Raw genomic sequence first — 17,193 nt, 5'->3', positions numbered from 1 at the left:
GTCTTTATGATAGGGAGATAGTAGGGATGTAGGGAACTTTGAAAAGATTCTTTTTCTTTTTGTCTCCACAGTTTTGATTAAAAATCCCCCTACCCCACCCCGGATTTAAAATGAGGCTGAAATATCGAATTTTCTGGTTTGAACACGTGTGACTTTCCATTGAGGGGCCAAGGCCTTGGAAATGTAAAGGGCCAATCTTTGTCACATAGGGGTTCATTGCAGAGAAGGGCGTGTTCTGCAAAGACAAACAAGTCCCACAGATAGTTGCCAAGGGCACGGAATACATCTTTGCATTACACCTTGAACTAGCATGCTCATATCACTTCTTTTTTATTGCATGCACCATAAATGACTGTAAAAGTCTGCAAATCTTGCAGAGACCTTGGCAATCAATACTTCAGTAGGAAATCTACAAAGAGAGGGGGTGGGGGGAAAAGAGATCCAGTCTAACAGTTTGCTTTTTTTGGCGCGGGAACTGCAGGTTGACACTGAGAATCATTTAATGTTCGATTTTCATAGTGTCTCAGGCAGATTCGTAACACAAGCAGAGCAGTTTCCATTCAGACATTAAAACTGAAATCTTGGGTTTATATTAACAATTTAGGTAGTCTGGAGACATTCCTGTGGCCTTACTTGGGCTTTACTCTGTGATTTGAGCATAAAATAAGGACTAATTTTTATCTTGATCGGTGTGACCAGGTAGGATTCGTAGTCCTGGAGGCCATGCCTTTTCCCAACTATTTTTAAGCACCTGACTCCCCAGAAGGGCCCGGCAAGATCCTGGACGTTGCTTTTGAGGATCTGCACGGCGTGGCTAGTGGTGCTGCAGGAGGGATGCTAATCAATCCCTCCGCCGTATTCAATCTACTGGTTTTGTTCGTTTTACCATCGTTGAATTCCAGGCGTTAAAGGTGGGTGTTCCGTGAAAAGTCCGGCACACCACAGAGCAGGCGAGGGTGCCAAAGCCCTGGGGTCGCCGTCCCAGTCCGCTACAGCTCCGAGCCCAGCGCAGACCTAGCTGGGGGCTAACTGTGCAGGGTCAGGGGAGATGAAAACGACTCGGCATCCCCCTCCCAGGGGCGCAAGCCTGCAGCTTTACAGCTCTGGCAATCTGCGCCCTCGCTTTGGGCTGCGCTAGGGAGCAAGGACAGTTCTTTCCTTAAAAGGGACGAGGACCGCCGGGGTCGTGAGCGGCGGTGGGGTGGGGTGGGGGGAGCCCCCGGCCCTGCACGCGAGGCCGGGGTGGCTTCAGGCTGTTCCCGCCTCCATCCCCACCCCCAGCCTCGCTGGCCAGGCCCTTCCCCCGCTCCCAGTCCCAGGGACCGGAATCCCGGCCTGCCGCTCAGATGCATGAAACATTCAGCGGCCTCCAGGGACTTTTTTTTTTTTTTTTTTTAATTCCGGCGTGAGCTGCTTCACCCGCTGTTGCGCCCCCAGGGTCAAATACGACTCCAGCCGGAGAGCCGGGGGACGCGCGTAGCGCCGCTCCAGACCTTTAATTTCACCTGAGTCCCCGGGGCCACATCCCGCCCGCGGTCCTTTAGATTAGGAGGACTTTGGAAGGGATCGCTGGGCTTTAGCCCAAATCCAGAAAGGACCGGCAGGTGGAGAGCTGGATGAGTTTATTTCTCGTTTTCTTTCTTTATCTTTTTTTCTTCTTTTGCCTCGTGCGTGTAAAGGCGCGTGAGGCTGGCTGCGCGCCGCGCGTGCGGTGGGCGGGTGCAGGGCGATGGGGACCGTCAGGTGCTGGACCAGGTCAGCGGAGCTGCAGCGCCTCGGCAGGAAGACGGCAGTTCCCGTTTGCGCCCTGCCATGGGTTTCTGTACCGGCGAGGGACGTGCAGTTGCCCTCGGAAATGGGGTCCCTGAGCGCTTAAATCTGGAGGAGTCTTTCCGCGCTAGTTGCCCCGCTCCTGCCAGCACCCAGCATCCTCCCCACCTCCGGACAGCTCCGCCCGTGGCTTCTGCTTTAATTAATCGTATCAGAACCGCTCCTGGTGGGGGGGCGAGGGGGCGGGAAAAACAAAAAACAATAAACAAACCCGAGCTCTTATCAAGGCGATCAGGTGCCGTTGGAAAGGAAGAGAAAACAACAACAACAACAACAACAAAAGGTGTAAAAAAGATGATCAAAGCAGAAAGAAAAGAAAAAAACAAGCTAAATGAGACATTTAACAGGAAAATGAAGTAAAGGGGTTTTGACTCTACGTTTTCTGTTTAGTTTTAAGCATAGATACGACAAATACATAGGTATATAGTTTCCCCCTAAACACTAAATCCTGAAACAGAACTTTTTTTTTTTTTTTAATCTTAGGAGAACCTTTTCCTAAACATTTATCCTTATCTCTTCTTTCTGGTGGTGTTCGCCCCACACCTCCTTCCGCAGAGCATCAGAGGACGACTCCTCCGTAGAGCACATTTTTCATTTTCAGCATCATAAACCCATGCCACGAAGAATTGTAATAAATTAGTTTCAGGAAAAATACAAGTGATGCTCTAAAGCTCTGTCAGCTGGCATCCGTTGATGTAGTAACAACTGCCGGTCCAAGTCCTCATAACCTTCCTTTGGTTCTTAATGTCCCTGTTTTGTTTGTTTGTTTGTTTGTTTGTTTGTTTAGTCATCTGAAACCACCCCCTTCGTGCCTTGGAAGACAGAGGCTTGACAGTGCTACATAAACTCTTGGAGATTTTTCTAGATCAAACAAATGCAGTAATTCCTTTAGAGGATAACTCAGTCTTAACAGAGTTTCTACTTCCTTGATTGCACTGCCATTTCTCTCATCGTTAGTCAAAGCCCTTGTGGTGACAAAAATTCTCTGGCAAAGGCTCTACATGTGGTCTCAAAATTTGAACACAGAACATGTTGGCGATCATCTCCCGGTAGATCTGTGACTCTACGACGCATCGATGATGAATTGATCACCCCAAACCCAACCCATTGACATTGTAAATTGTTCGCAGTCAAGTAAACCGAGACTCTAGAACTAAAATGTGGTTTCTCTGCTGGGAACAACAGATGCCAGGTAGCATTAAAGCTTCCGCGAATGGGGATGGAGAATCTGTCTTGAGTCTTTGAACGTTTTCTGGGAATTATATTTACAGTTTGGCAGATCGTGTGACAACCATCACCATCTAAGGATCTGGGAATAGTTTTAAGGAGAATGTCCACAGGTGATCTTTGAACAACACCCCTGTGACAGATTTGTCGAATAAGCATAACCCGTTAATTGTTACTCTTCCGCCGCAACTCTCTGGGCGGCTTTCTTGGAGCCGGCGTGGAAAGAGGCCGCGTTTCGCCACACGGTTTGCAGACCGCGTGGGCAACAAGGACCGAAAGAACGTGTTTAGCTCAAGAAGGTCGATTTAAAGGAAATAGTATATGATTTCTCCCTTTTGTTCTGATTACGAAAACGACCAGCTACTTGTTTTTAAAAGAGCCTTTCAGCGAGAGATTCAGAAGGAGGAAACGGAGAAAGTTTAGTAAGCCCGATCAAGAGAGAAAAAAGGAAGAAACACACACACACACACACACACACACACACACCTAGCTCTTTGATCTCCCTGGCATTGTTATTACAGTCTTAAAATAACCGCCAACCCCAGGTCGGAAAAGAAAAGAAAAAAAAAAAAAAAAAACCCTTACGGATTAGGTAACTATTTATCTCGAGGATAATTACTTGTTTGACCCGAAGTCATTCATTCCCGAAACCACCAAGCTAAATTGCTGAGATGTTTTTTAAAGCCACAGCCTCTGGGCCATATTGCCCGGTTGACAACAGCCCGATCCGGAGGGCCAGCGCGTCAGGACCGGGTCTGAGGATCGTGTCCCGAAGGCTAAGGCTCAGGAGGCGCCCGGGGTCGGGCGGGGAGCGAGCAGCGAGCCTGCTCTCCATCCCACACAGACGCAGAGGTACCTAAGGACCGACGCCACAGGTGGCCGGCTCGGCCCCCGCTCGCCCCGCGGCTCTCGGGGGCACCGGCCTCGGGGAAGAGGTTACCGGCGGCCAAGGCGCAGCTCAACGCAACGGTTGCGGCTTCCCCTAGCGGTGCGGCCGCGGCGCCGTCCCTAGGAACCCATCCCACTCCCTTTAATGACACTTCCGGCCCTCTGCAGGGCCTCATTGGCTCCGAGCGGGATCTGCATTCTGGGGTCAGGCGGCTTTTGTCCACCGACGCTGGTCCAAACGCACCGCCCCAGGGCGGGCGTGAGCGGGGGAGGAGGCGGGCGCCCCGGGCGCGAGCGCGGGGGCGGGGGGGGGGCGGCCCGGCCGCGGCCGAGCATCCCGGGCCTCGCCCGCCCCGAGGGTGGGAAGGGGCCTGGGGCGCGTGGCGGTGCGGGGGCCCCGGAGCCGCGGCGGTGCACGGCGGGCCCGGCCCGGCGACAGCGAAATAAATGCGCCGGCGGCCTGGCCGCTTTCAGTTTTCCTCGGGGCTGCTGGTTACTGTTTAACCTCCCCACCCACGTCTCAGTTTGTTTAGTAAATCGATCGTTCGGTAGGAGAGTCGGGCCGCTGCCCCGTCGCCATTGAGCAAAACTAATACTCTCGGGCATATGGTGAAAAGTCCCTGCTGGAGATCTCGACCAACACGCACACCAACCCCCCAAACAACCAAACCACAACAGCGACCCCCTCGAGCCTCCGGCCCCCATCACCCAGCCCCACCCCACCCCCACCTCCACCCCCAGCTCCGCGCTTTGGAGCCAACTTCCCCAAGCTCGGAAAAGTGCGGCCCCGGACGCCGCGGCCCTTGGGGTGGGGGTGGGGGGGACCCGCCGGGAGATGCGGCGGCTGCGGCGCTGAGTGCGACGCGGGACCTCCGGGAGCGCGTCCGCGCAGGTAAGTGGTGCGCCCGCCCCCCCCCCCCCGCCGCCCGCCCGCGCGGGGCCCAGCCCCGGCCGCCGCCGCTCCCCGCCGCTGTCGGGCAGGAGGAGTCCCCGGGCCCCTCGGAGGGGCCGCCGCCGGGGCTGAGCCCTGCGATCCCCTCGCCGGGCGGGGATGAGAGCAGGTCCCGCGGGGCCGCGAAGGGGCGGCCGCGGGGGGCACGCGCAGGCTGCGCACCCAGGACAAGTAAAAATAAAAGTTGGATTCGTTTGGGAGAGAAAAGCTTTGCGGAGGGGAGGGGAGGGGGGGGTGTCGTCGGCGGGTCACGTGGTTGGCAGGTTTCTGGGGCCCTTGGTGCAGTTGGTTGGGGGGTTTTGTTTGGTTTTTGAGGCCTGGGGCAAGGCCAGGGCTTCTGGATACCCCTGGGCCGCCGAGCTTTGTGGGGAGGTGCCGGGGCCTGGAGCATCTACCCCGACGCCTGGCTGCAGTCTCACCTTGCCCCCCCTTCCCCCCCTCCCATAGGGACACTTCGGGAGTGGGCATCTTCCAGGGACGCTGCTGCTGGGAGATGATTTGCGGAACAAGCTATAGAGTTTATACACACTCACACAGGTGTGTGTTATGGTTACATACATCATAACTATGTACGGTTCTGTTGAACTCATTTTGACCTCCTTGGGGAAGAGATGTCCTTTGGAAGCTTGTTTGAGCAACGCGCCCCTTAAGCAATAACCGTCCCATGTCTAAGGGAAATAGGCCAGCACGAGATAAGGTCTTTGGATTGAATGGGATGTGTGCTAACTACCTGATGCGCCTGTTTCTAAGGCTGGCCCAGCACGGAGTCCGGGGACCCCTCTGCAACCTGCAGTCTTCCCTGAACTTTGACTTGACGCCAAGGCCTAGCGGGTGGCAGAATGCAGAAGCTCTAAACTCAAAGGGATGTCCTGAAAGCTAACCACCTCATTGATAGCAACATTTCCTAGTTGCTGTTTTGTTCCTTTTCTCACTTTTCCATTCTTTTTACACCCAGCCTCTCTCTGTCTCTCCACAAACATTTATTCAACATTAAAATAGTCTTCCTCTCCAGCTAGCGCTCCTTTTACATAATAATTCTGCTGTCCCCACCCACTCGCCACACCTTCCTCTGTTTTTCCTCTTCTATGGACACATCATCAGGCCACCTGATCTATTTATTATGTATTTGAAGTCTGTGGCCAAGTAGAGTTGGCTCCTCCCTGGTTCGATTTGTAGGAGGGGATGGAAGAGACAGAGGTAAGAGTGATGCTGAACTACTCATTTTTCTATTTTAAAAGTGGAGTAAAGGGGTGCGTGGCTGATTAAGTCATTAGAGGATGTGGCTCTTGGTCTTGAGGGTCATGAGTTCGAGCCCCAGGTTGGGTGTATAGGTTACCTATGTAAAAAAAAAAAAAAAAGGCGGAATGGAAATTGAAAGCCATTATTCTCTTCTTTCCATTTCTCCTAAGCTCCGTTTTATGGCGTACAAATAGAATTTTTCTCGACATGCTTTATGAAGGTAGCACAACACTTTTACTACATATGTCTATTAAGATCGCATAAGCCTTTTATTCTGCAGTTGTGATTCTAAGCATATGGAACAACACAAATTAATTTTGAGGATTGCTAAAAAATTTTTTAATACATGCAAATTTTATTTTTGAGGGCCCCATTTCTTTGAAAATTTTTGTTACTTCTGTGAAATCTAAAAGTAATAAAGCAACATGAAAACTATAGTAAAATACAAAGTGAACTCCCCTATTCCACTTCATATGTGTAAAGTGCCATTGATAGTTGGGCTTGTATCCCTTCATGTGTGTAACCACAGGAACTTTTCTCTCGTTATTTCTAAAGCTTGGATAATGGTTCATATCCTACCAGTGTTCTGAAATTTATTTTTCATTTAATATCAAATATTTCTGTCAATATTTGAAGATTCTTTTTTTTTAATATGTCCACCCAATGTAGCCAGCCAGTATCCCCCAGAATATTCACTTGGTCATAGGGAGGCTCACTGTACAGAGGTGACCATCTGAGGAGGAAGTGAAGACTGAAACTTTGACCTTACAAATAGTGATGTAGTGAATGTCTGTGTACATTATCTTTGCAAAGACATAGATTTATTGTGAGATGAGACTTGCTGGATCTAGGGGGATGGTCTCTTTAAATCTGATAGATATTGCAAGGAGCCTTAAGCACCCACCGTGTATTTACCATGCCCTCACCAACACTGGATAATATTGATGTGTTTAAAGTGTTGCCTAACTGGTTGAAAACATGATTTCTCATTGTTGGAGTTTTATAATTTGGAAATTATATGAACCAGTCTTGGAACATCTGACTTAGGGAGCTTGAGAATTTTGTTCTAAAAATATAATAATGTACAGGGGCACCTGGGTGGCTCACTTGGCCAAGCCCTAACTCTTGATTTCAGTGCAGGTCATGAGCTCAGGGTTGTGAGACTGAGCCCCATGTTGGCCTCTGCGCTGGAAGTGGAGCCTGCTTAGGATTCTCTCTCCCTTTCCCTCTAGCCCTCCCCTCTGTGTGTGTGTGTGTGTTAGCACATGCTTTCTCTCTCTCTCAATTAAGTAAATAGATATATAAATAAATGATGAAAATATAATAGAGAGGGAATTATATGCGTTTCAAAATTCCATCTCATTTTGAGCTTGTAAAGGATGCCATTCCATTAGTTACTACCCATCCATTTACTAAATGAATGGCTAGAGGTGCTGGTACCTTCGGATCCTTAAGCTAGATGCAAACAAAATAATGGTGTGTACAATGATACCTTCATGTAGAATCACTTCTCTTCACCCTCCACATAGAAACTGTCACCTATTGATATTAATCGGTTCATACACAGGCATAAGGAGCACTTCAAGCGAGGCTTACTCTTAGAGCTGAACAACCTATTTAGGAATATTCTTTATATATATACATATATATATAGTTAGTACTTACTGAATTCTTAATATGTGCTATGAAATTTTCTAAGCCATTTGCATGCATTTTTTCCTTCTAGATTCTTTAAACAAATTTCTAGAGTTCATAATAATAATCTCCCCATTTTCAAATGAGAAGAATGAAGCATAGAGAAATTTAAAGACTCTACCAAAGCTACACATGTACAGGTGATAAAACTGAAGGTTCAAATCCAGGCACCATGGCTCTAGGCTATGAGAGTAACCATGGCTGCTCTACTTGGTCATCGGGTTGCTCCCTGCATAAGGATGATCCACTGAGGGGGAAGTGAGAACTGTAACCTTGATTCCTCCACCCCCAGGCCAAGCTATATTCCCTTGCTCTTGTCTGAGTGTTCCCTGGGGAAGACACTTTTCTTGGTCACAAAATGTCTATAAGGGCCCAAACAACCTTGCTTCTGATGTATCAGGAGCTGTATATATGCACATTTATTTATGTAAGTAAGTACCTTTGTAACTCAGTACTATCTTGCCCATTCATTATGAGTACACCTTCAAGAATAGATCTGCTTTATTGCCTATACTCCCTAACTTAATACATATATAATACATGATATAATGTGTGTATATTTGTATATGAATATTTAATACATGATCTTTTATCATATTTTATCAAGATGATTTTCTGGAAAATACATAAGGGGTTCCTTTTTTCCTTTTTTCCTTTTTTCTCTTTTTCTTAATATTTTGAAGGACATGAAGATCTTTGAGGGTGACCAACTCATGGCATTTGAGCCAAGAAAGAAGGCTTTGTTTGTTGTCACATTGAGATGTTTATATCCCTGCCCAACCATTTATTAAAAGGGGAGCAGGGAATAGGGGACTTGGGAAGTCCACCTTCCTTATTTTTGAAGTATATGGAATTACAAATACCTATCATAGAATTGGTATGTTGATTATATATGTTAATACATGAAAACATTAGAACAATTGGCATATATTAAGTACCCAAAATGTATTCTGTATTGCTGCTATTGTGATAGAATGAGATAATGCATCTAAAAGCACTACTTGATTTATAGTAAGTTGTTAATAAGTGTCACCTGTTTTTATTGGCCCTCTCTCTAGAGAAATTATATTTACATACACAAACAAATTACATATGTCTTCAAGAGTTTATGGAGCCCTAGAGACCTGGGTAAGCCTTCTAATAGGCCTCAGAGATACGATGATGAATAAGAAAGACATCGTTCCTGACTTCATGGTGCTTTTTAGCTAAGCAGTGTCTAAGGATTGTCCTAAATATGTTCAGTGGTCAGAAGATGGACTTTGGATCATTAAGATCTGGGCACAAATCTCAGCCTTGCTCTCTGCCAGCTGTGTATCCTTGAATAAGTTAATATTTCTGTGCCTGAGTTTTAAAAACTTATAAAATGAGGATAATACTCATTACTTGCAAAGTATATGTGTATTAATTCTTGTATTATTTATATCAAACATTTTATCTGTTGAATGTTTGATACTTTGTCTATATTTCAGTAAAGAAGAATCACATTTATCTATGAAAGCAAAAAGTCAACATAAACATCTAGGCAATGTCTCTCCATCTCATTTAAAGTATTGGCTAATAATGTCATCTGGGCACATTAATTTAGTTTTGTTTTTTTTTTTATTTTTGAATCTTTGAGTATTGTTCCTCTAGTTCATATACTGTCTCGTGTTTTGCTTGTGCTCTTAGCTTACGTAGGATTATGACATCTGTCCCAGTATTTGCTTTTTTTTTTTTAAGATTTTATTTGTTTATTCATGAGAGACACAGAGAGAGAGGTAGAGACATAGGCAGAGGGAGAAGCAGGCTCATGCATGGTGCTCAATACCAGGACCCCAGGATCACAACATGAGTGGAAGGCAGATGCTCAACCACTGAGCCACCCAGTTGCCCCTTGCTCGTTTGTTTCTTTTGCATTTACTTGTTTCAGATATCATGATTATAAGTTGCACATAAGGGATGCCTGTGTGGCTCAGTGGTTGAGCGTCTGCCTTTGGCTCAGGATATGATCTTGGAGTTCCAGGGTCAAGTCCTGCATCGGGCTCTCCTGCTTCTCTCACTGCGTGTGTCTCTGCCTCTCTCTCTGTGTCTCTCATGGATAAATAAATAATACAATCTTAAAAAAAAAAAAAAAAACAAGAAATGTTTAAAATAAAAGAAATAAGTTGCATGTAAAGTTGATATATATTAATTTAGCAGGAATTTTAAGTTATATACACCTTACTAGGGGCCTAAATACAAATATAAATAGAATAACATCCCTGATCTCAAACACAAACAATCTACTTAGAAAACAAACACATATAATCATCTATAATGTAAGGCAACAACTATTTCATTAATATAATAGGTAGAAATACCATGGAAAACAGAAGCACAAAGGATACATGTAGCTTGAGTAGCCAGAGAGGAGCTAATGATTTTCTGATTAGAAGTTGTTGAGTGGGGATCTTTTCTACATCAGAAAGGTGTTTGGGGCAGCGGAGGTTACAATTGGAGTAGGTGGTATGACAAGAGATGACATGGAGAAGGAGTACTGGGGAGATGGTGCCTAGGTGTCAAAGATTTGAGCTGTGTCCATTAGGCCATGAGGAGCCATGAAAAGTCTATAAATAGGTTGGGTTATGAAAGATTTCCCTCTTTTTTCCCCTTAAGGTTGACTGGCAGCATTCAGGGTCAGATTGTTGAGTATTTAAATAGAGTATGTTTCCCTACTTTGTGCTAATTTTCAGCAAAATAATTGCTATTTCTAACCTGAATTTTTAAAACATTTTATTTATTTATTCATGAGAGACAGAGAGAGGCAGAGGGAGAAGCAGGCTCCCCGTGGGGAACCCGATGCAGGACTTGATCCTGAATCCCAGGATCAGGTCCTGAGCTGAAGGCAGATGCCCAACCGCTGAGCCACCCAGGTGTCCCTCTAACCTGAATTTTTGCAATAACTGTTCTCCCTTCCTAGTCCTACCGGCCTCCAGTTTCCCAGATAGCAGGTAGACAGATGTAGAGAATACAGATTGGACCATTATCTTTTTTGGGTTTGGGTTTTTTTTTCCCCCTCCATTTAAAACAATTTGTTAACTTCTAATGCTCTTAGCGTGAAGGGCCAAGTGACTGAGTCCATGATTTTCTTGAGATCCCTTACTTTAGGCTTCTGCTGGAATACATCTCTTGGTTCCTCAAATGCATGCTTCTCTATACTTTCAAAGTTCTGTTTCTGTTCTTCTGGACACTCTTAGCCACCATCACCATCATTTTTCCCTCATCATCCTAGCCAACTTCCACTTACCTCACAGGTCTGTGCTAAAAAAAAAAAAAAAAAAAAAAACACCTTTGAAATCTTTCCTGATCCAATATATCAATTTCCTTGTATCTTGTTCCTGATGTGACTGACTGTTACCAACTTCATCACATATTGTGGTTGGATGTTTGATGATCATTTTTTCAGGCTGACTGTTGGGCCTCCAAGGGTAGGAACTGCATTGTTCTTGCCCACTTCTTTAGCTGGGCATTTAGCTGAAGCTTAATGAAAAAAATGTTCACTGAATGAAACAACTATAAAAGAGAAGAAAGGTGAAAGAATTAAAATGCTTGTTAAAAACCTAATTTTCAGGCACTGTATTCTCTATATGAGGGTAAAATAATGACTAGAAATGATTCTCTCCTAAACTTTTCATGTCTGGTTGGGGATATGAATAAAAAAAAGCTATTACTCTGGTAAATGCCTTTTCCAGAATAATATATAAATAGAATAGTATAGTACATACCCTTTGTGTCGTCCTTTTTCTCATTTAGCATAATAATTTCAAGATTCCGTTGCCTTTTTGTGTGTATCAGTAACTTATTCCTTATTTAAAGAAACAGATATGTGAGGTACAACCGGCATACAATACACAGCACAAATGTAAAGTGCACGATTTAAATGTTTTGCATAAGTTTATACCAGTGAAACAATCACCATAAAGTTAGTGAACATAGCCAACATCCCTACGGTTTCTTCAGGCTCTTTTGTAAACCCTGCCTCCTGCTCCTACCTCAGATAACCACTGATCTACTTTCTGCCCCTGCAGATTAGTTTGCATTTTCTAGAATTGTTTATCCATGGGAACATGGGGAATTCTTTCACTCAGCATATTGTTTTAAGATTCATTCGTTTTGTTACATCTATCAATGCTTGCTTGTTTGTTTGCTTGCTTGTTAAATAGGATGACACTCTATGGATATACTATACTTTGTTTATTCATTGACCTGTTGATGAACATTTGGATTGTTTCAGTTTTGCTTCAGTTTTGGCTTTTGCAAATAAAGGTGCTTGAACATTCGGGTACAAAGTCTTTGTGTCGACATATCCTTTCATTTGTTTTGTATACGGTTGACCTTTGAGCAATATGAGTTTGAATTGCGCAGACCCATTTTTTGGTGGATTTTTTTTTATAAATACAGTACAGTGAGATGAATGTATTTTCTCCTCTTTATGATTTTCCTAATAATGCTTTCTTTTCTCTAGCTTACTTTATTATAAGACTATAGTATGTAATACATATAACATGCAATGTGCTAATCAACTGTGCTATCAGGAAGGCTTCCAGTCAACAGAAGGCTATTAGTAGTTAAGGTTTTGGGAAATCAGAAGTCATATGTGTATTTTCAATTGCATGTGTGTGTGGGGTCAGTGTCCCCAACCTCTGTGTCGTTCGAAGGTCAACTGTAATTACTGAGAAGTATAATAGCTGGATTCCATAGAAGGAACTGTCAGACTGGTTTCCTGATTGTACTACTTTATGCTCCCACCAATAGTTCTAGTTTCTTTACACTCTTACCAATATTTGGTATGACCAGTTTTTTAATTTTAGACATTCTAAAAGGTGTGTGATGAGATCTCATGGTAGTTTTCATTTGCATTTCCCTAATGACTAATGAATCTGAGCATCTTTTCTTGAGCTTATGTACATGTATTTTCTTTGGTGAAGTTTTGTTCAAAAACTATGCATCGGGATCCCTGGGTGGCGCAGCGGTTTGGCGCCTGCCTTTGGCCCAGGGCGCGATCCTGGAGACCCGGGATCGAATCCCACGTCGGGCTCCCGGTGCATGGAGCCTGCTTCTCCCTCCGCCTGTGTCTCTGCGCCTCTCTCTCTCTCTGTGACTCTCATAAATAAATAAAAATTAAAAAAAAAAAAATCTATGCATCTCCACCTATCTTTTAAAAATTGAGTTATTTTCTTCTTATCAAGTTGTAAGAGTTCTATATATACTATAGCTACAAGTCCTTTATCAGATATAAGTTTATTCTCTCCCATATGAATTTATTTTTATACAGGGGCTAAGATTGGGTCAAGAAAATAAAATAAATGATATTTCAGTCATTAAAAGGAATAGCATACATAAATTAAAAAAATAAAGTTGGTTTTATGACTTTATGAGGCCCCATTGTGTGGTAAAATAAGAAAAGGTAGGGATCCCTGGGTGGCGCAGCGGTTTAGCGCCTGCCTTTGGCCCAGGGCGCGATCCTGGAGACCCAGGATCGAATCCCACGTCGGGCTCCCGGTGCATGGAGCCTGCTTCTCCATCTGCCTGTGTCTCTGCCTTTCTCTCTGTCTCTCTGTGACTATCGTAAATAAATAAAAATTAAAAAAAAATTAAAAAAAAAGAAAAGGTAGTAGAAAGTTAGTTTACAAAAATAGGAAAAGGCCTAAAGATAGAGACTTTTTTATATCATGCCACAGAATTTAGACTTTTTTTTGAGCACTAACAATAATAAATATCATTATAACTAAAATGATGATACTAATAATTGAGCTTTACAGTTTATAGAATTCTTTTATATGCACAATTTACAGTGCTTTCCCATACATTATTTTATTTAAGTCCTTTGACAACCATGGGAAGACAAAGACTCAGAGGCTTGTGCAGTCATTATTAAATATAGCTTTTTAGATTTTGAGCCAGTGTCTTTTTAACGTGTGTGTGTGTGTGTGTGTGTGTGTGTGTGTGTAAGTTCGATGCAAGAGTGATAGTTGGGTTGATCTGCAAGGGTTCGGGAGGACATTCTTCCAGTAGGACAGGGGATAGTGTCCTGTTGAGTTCTGGGAGATGGTACAGTAGACCCTGGTAAAGGTTGGGGAGTAAAATGAGAATTTGCAGTTAATGTGGAATATTTCACAAAAATTCCAGAATCTCAGAGCATTTTCTAGACTCTGAATTTTCTTATTTGTCCTTTATTTGTAAACTGATTCTAGATGAATTAAGTAAAATTATATGTATTTGTTAGTTAATTTGCTAAGGAAATATATAGAATGACCCATTTTTTAAATTTTTAATTTTTTTGTTTGTTTCTCTTAGGAAATTCAAAGATAAAAACTTCAAGGAAGTTTTTAAACATAATCCTTTGGTTCAATATATTCTGTTTCTCTTGTCCTGTCCAGGGCACTGAGTTGTTTCCCCATACCACTGACGTGCACCATTGTCAGCTTCAGAAATATGAAAAAATTACGTGCTGAACAGGCTCACAATTTAGTATTTCTCTTTCTTTTCTTTCTTTCTTTCTTTCTTTCTTTCTTCTTTCTTTCTTTCTTTCTTTCTTCTTTCTTTCTTTCTTAGAAGTTTTGACATTTCTTCATTTGCTCCTTTTTTGCAAATCTCATCCATCTTTAATTCTTGTGGCTTCTTTCCATGGTAGAGAAATAAAGGGATAGTAATCCAGAGTAACTGAAATACTCATACTCTCCATTGAGGGATTCATTCATATTCTAAATACTCTCTTATGAGTACATAAAAGCAAATTAATAGTTAGGTTTAATGTGTCCATACACATTGCTGTATATCTTCTGTATATCTTCTGTGTAACCATTTCAAAATCATTTTAAGAACTGCTCAAGTACTGTGCAATATGTTTATGCAGACTTAGCATGGACTGCTGTTTTCTCACCAATTAATCTGGAATGTCAGAGGGTCTTTTAAAGCATCTTTGCAAAATCCTTCTCATTGAAGGTATACCATTTGGATAGTTTGGGGGCAATGTTAGCCAACTGACCAGAACCCCGCCTTACTCATGGGCACAGTGTGTTGGTAAGGGTTAAATGAGGGGCATCTGGCTGGCTCAGTTGGTAGAGGATGAGACTCTTGATCTTGAGGTCATGAATTCAACCCCCACATTAGGCGTACAGCCTACTTGAAAAAGTTAAATGAGATGACTTTTAAAGCATTCAGTAGAGTGGTACACAAGGGAAACACTGACATCACTTGCTCCTTTGCATTTTCTCTATATTAAATTAATATTTCTATATAGTTATCCCTATTTCTGTAGGTTTCATATACATACATATAAATGTAAGCATAAACACATACACATAACTTATTACCGCCATTAACTACTGTGCCTAGTTACCAATTATTAAACACTTTCTGTGTGCTGGGCACCCAGTGCTTCACATAAATCATTTAGTTTTCACACTAACACCATAAGGTCTAAAGTATTATTATCTCCCACTGCGCAGAAGAGGAAACTGAGGCAAAGACATAAAGACCCAGCAGAGACTGCACAGCTAGTTATAAGTAAGTGTCAGGGCGAACTGAGGCCCTTCTGCTAAAGAGCGATTTCTTCTTATAAGAGAGATTTTATGCAGTTAATCTCATTTGATTTTTAGGCTAAAAATGAAGTAAGGTAATTTTATATTCCTCATTTTTCATATCCCATCATTATTTATGTGAAGCATGTAAATGATTTCACTGGGCTCATTTGAGCATACCTGATACTTGTATGTAAACAAATACCGTGGTGGATTGATGCCTGAGACAGGTTGGAATAGATCATAAGACACTGAACTGGAGCTTCTAATGGAAACTAATTTATTAAAATCAGGGATAATAATGATAATAGGCACATATTTGAGGAAGTAAAATCTGATGCTTAAGGGATGGACTTTCAGAATTTTAACTAGCTTTGCAAAATGAATTGAAGCATTTTGAATATTAACTTAATTGTAATTGTGTGTACATTATTATCTTCTCTTCAGGAGTCATGGATAAGTATGAAAAGTTTCCTAAGTTGTGATTATTTATTTGATAATGAAATGTTTTAGGAAGCAAGGTTTACAATTTAAAACCCTGAAGTGTTGTTGTTGTTGTTTTAATATTTTTTAATTTATTTATTCATGAGAGACACAGACAGAGGGGCAAAAACAAAGGCAAAGGGAGAAGCAGGCTCGTGGGGCCCCAGGACCCCGGGATCATGCCCTGAGCCAAAGCAGATGCTCAACTGCTGAGCCACCCAGGTGCCCCAAGTCCTGGAGTGTTTTAAAAGATGATTTTTCTTTCTTAGTTTAGTTGATCACCTTCTTTCTGGACAAAGAATCCTGCTACCTGAAATTATCCTCATTATGGATATGTTAAATAAGAAATATAAGGATATTTATAGTTAGCATATATAGTATATACTGAACTACTTTCCATTACCACATGGCTTATGAATTTTAATGGTCAATTTTTTTTCTATTCATGCATTGATTCCCAGAAAGTTGAGAGTTACACAACTTGCAAAGTAATTGTTATCTAAGTAGAGAGTATGTTTGATATATGTTGTCAAATTGCATTAAATACTTAACTTATAAGGGAGAACAAACCGTATGCATGCATAACACGTAGTTCTTTTACTTAAGCCTAAAACAATTTTGAGTAACGTTGTTTTCTACCTATATAAAGTACATATTTTTTCTTGTGAGTCAAAAACCTGGCATTTCTTTTTGTGAAACTGAATTGATAACTTGGATATTTGAAACAAGTAGCTATGATAAAAATGTATCCTTCTTTAAAAAGGGTTATAATTCAATTAGGCAAGAGTTTTTGAGTATTATGTGCAAAACATGTAGTGGTTTAAATGATATAAGGAATAAATAGGATCCCTAGAGTTTACAAACTAGCAAAATAGTTGGAGAAATAAATACAATAATAATTCTCATTCAAGTTGGTTTATAGTAAATTTTGTAATATACAAATCACTTATTCCTGGATACAGATACAAATATATGTATTCATTTCTATAGAAATACATACACCAACGAGATTGTATAGCTCCTCTTTTTTATATAGTGTATTCCAGATATGGGTAATGTATGCAGAACTTATCTCAAAATAATTTTTTTTTCTGCTTGAAGAAAACTAAGGAATAAAATATTTTTTTTAAGCTAGGTATTTTAGTTCTGTAGGGCTGCCTTAACAAAATACCAGAATCTGCGTGTTTTAACATCAGAAATTAATTTTCTCACAGTTGTGGGGCCTAGATGTCTGAGATCAAGGTGTTGGTGGGTTTGATTTCTTCTTCGTCTTTCTTTCATGAATGTTTGTACCCTAATCTCCTCTTTTAAGGACACCAGTTTTATGTTCGGGCCCAT

At 42.4% G+C, this 17,193-nt stretch overlaps 1 protein-coding gene across 6 annotated transcripts in view; it reads left to right on the top strand.

Annotated features, from left to right (window-relative positions):
• Positions 1–3,864: 3,864 nt before the first annotated feature.
• The window catches only part of HNF4G (hepatocyte nuclear factor 4 gamma), a 121,904-nt gene continuing 108,575 nt past the window's right edge, over positions 3,865–17,193 (top strand). For 3 of the 6 annotated variants that reach the window (XM_055318138.1, XM_055318137.1, XM_055318134.1), the window contains exon 1: positions 4,708–4,837. The gene's annotated coding sequence lies outside the window, so the exon portion shown is untranslated. Of the gene's footprint in view, positions 3,910–4,560; positions 4,838–5,344; positions 5,435–17,193 lie in introns of those variants that run through there. The other 3 variants (XM_055318136.1, XM_055318135.1, XM_055318139.1) reach the window with 3 other exon arrangements.

Source organism: Nyctereutes procyonoides, unplaced genomic scaffold, assembly GCF_905146905.1.
Source record: "Nyctereutes procyonoides isolate TBG_1078 unplaced genomic scaffold, NYPRO_anot_genome, whole genome shotgun sequence".
NCBI classification, from domain to species: domain Eukaryota; kingdom Metazoa; phylum Chordata; class Mammalia; order Carnivora; family Canidae; genus Nyctereutes; species Nyctereutes procyonoides.
The sequence above is the reverse complement of the archived record's forward strand: the minus strand, read 5'-3'. Positions and strand labels throughout refer to the sequence as shown.